The following is a 2,500-nucleotide window of genomic DNA, read 5'->3' as shown; positions in this document are numbered from 1 at the left end:
CCAGGAAAGAAATTCCCTTTAACCTGGTAAAGGAGCATCCTGCAAAAAATAAAGGTAAAGGATTACTTTTATTTTGCCAACAATAACAAAAGTGATTTGCTTCTTCTTTTCCTTTTTCCCTAATCAGTGCTATTTCTCCAAATGGGAATGACTTTGAATTAACTTTTTGCTATTCCTTAAAAAAAGAAGATTCATATAAAACAATAAGGCTAAAAACAAACAAACAAACAAAAAGAAAAACAGAAATAATACATATGTAAATACACATAAATTCTTGTACCACATCATGTTTGTTTGGGCAATGCTGGACAGTACATAATTCTATTGTACCTATCATCTAATCTCACTTACTGCTTTAATTTAGTGATGTATACTATCTCTCTGATTAAAATTTTTTTGAGTATATTAATGGGAAACACATCTTGGGTCCTATACTAAGCAAAACCAATAATACATTTTGTAACTATGGCAGTAACCTCAAGCCTGTTCTCAAGAAGGGATGTTTTTTATTCTCAGTTCCTTCCATTCATAAAAGGAAAAAAATATGCTACACTGGTTGGAGAATTCATCTATACTAGTAACAATGTGACCCACCAGTAGTTATACTTCTGATTCATGCAATTTCTAATATGAATGTATCTTGGACAATTGATGAATTAAAGAAAAAAAATAATATCAAGGTAAAACTTGTGAATAATTTGATCTTTGTTTTCCTTATTCACAAGTATTGTAACAAACAATGTGAAGACCGTCTCACTGAAGATGAGAAGTCAAGTGCTTTGAACCCTAATCACTGCAGAAATTATTGATGAAACCACTCAAATAGGGCTTGTTGCTGGAATGTAATAGGGCAACATCTAATAATTTGATTTTGTAATTAAAGCAAACATTAAAGAGACTCCTTGTAGAGAGGAAAAGAGTTAAAAAACATAGAATGCATAGAAATGGGTCCAAGATGAGCAAAGAACAAGAAAGGTTCTCTTACATAAAAGGAACATTGAGAATGGCATATTCCTGTGGGCCAATGCAATGGGGTACCTCAGGGAATTGTCCACTTTTTGCATTTGCAGTTGCTGAATTAAGTTGAAAGTTTGAGAATCTACTCAACCCTAATCAGGCCAGCTTATTCATCCTGTTTCCATACTTAGAGCCAAACCAAAACTTTAAAATTGTAGTGTCCTCTGATCCTGTTCATGCAATTGTGAGTATTTTCAGAGTTGGTGGCCTCCTTTTTGCATTGGTTGGGCAATAAAACAGTAGCACTAAAATTACATGGTCAAACTGCTTTAAGAAATGCTGATTATGAAGGAAATAACTCAAATTAAGTCGAATCCTGGAAATATAATGACTAACTGCAAGATAGAGCCTCCTGTTTTGATCTGCAGATTGGTTTTATTGATTTGATAACATTTTCACCATATCTTTTTGCCGTTCCACTTTGTTTTGATATTTCAGGAAAAGCATTCTTTAATATGAATAAATATAGTGATATCTAAGTTTCAAAGAGTGGTAGTCCCATAACATGTTTATGGTGTACATATCAAGAACTTTTGGTAATATTATTTATGGACACACAAGTACAATGTTATCAGTATATTGAATCAACTGATTGGTCTAGGGCATTTCACTTCTATGGCACAGAAGTTACTAATCAAAGTTTTACAATACATAAACTTAGTGAAAGATGAGGTCAAAGAATCATAAAGGCTAATGCACTTTGGGACTTCCACTAAGGTTAGCAAACCTCCATTATGAAGTCTGGGAGAGTAGACCTTACACAACTCTTCATTTGAGGAAATATTTCAAACAACATTTAAAACGAAACTTGCATCTAAAGGCCAGTTACAAGTGAGAACAGTTTCATTTGGCTTAATCTGTGTTTGCGTTTTGCACCAAATAATTCAAGTCACAGCGTAGCAGTTCTTGTACGAGTGCATCAGAATGGTACCATAACAGAAATCTTTATTGGTTGGGATACAACGTATATACTAACAATGCCACGCTGATCTATTGTCAATTAAGAAACCAATGCAAGTTCTATCTTGCCAGAATGTAGGCGGTTGTTGGTGGCCTTCGCTGTAGCTCTGGCAGGTGCAGAGCCATACGTGATAACTGTGTAACTAGATACTGGGTTTATGATGAAAATAAACATTATAGCCATTCTGATAGCAGCAACATACACAAGGACATATTTTTATTTTTTTGTGAAAGCATAAATTAGCATATACTGAAAATATATCAACCATTTACCAATATTTCTCTGAAACAATACTTTCTGAAGGTTTTTAATGAAATGTAATAATTCTCAATATTACAAAATATTTTTTTTTGTGTTATGAAGCAAGTCAATTTCACACCTGCCAGGCATGAGAGTGCATTATATCTTTAAAAATGTAAGAATAATGGTTCACAAACATTACTACACATTTACATAATAGTATTTCAGTTATATAAAATTTCTTGTACTAAGAAATTTCAGCCTTGAAAAAAATCACGAAAA

At 33.0% G+C, this 2,500-nt stretch overlaps 1 protein-coding gene across 7 annotated transcripts in view; it reads right to left on the bottom strand.

Moving 5' to 3' along the window:
* The window catches only part of Sec71 (ADP ribosylation factor guanine nucleotide exchange factor Sec71), a 59,847-nt gene that overhangs the window by 56,718 nt on the left and 629 nt on the right, over positions 1–2,500 (bottom strand). The window lies entirely within an intron of this gene.

The sequence above is a fragment of the Penaeus japonicus genome, unplaced genomic scaffold (assembly GCF_977035675.1).
Source record: "Penaeus japonicus unplaced genomic scaffold, GWHDUDI00000001_assembly GWHDUDI00000021, whole genome shotgun sequence".
NCBI lineage: Eukaryota > Metazoa > Arthropoda > Malacostraca > Decapoda > Penaeidae > Penaeus > Penaeus japonicus.
This window is presented reverse-complemented; position numbering and strand designations above follow the sequence as displayed.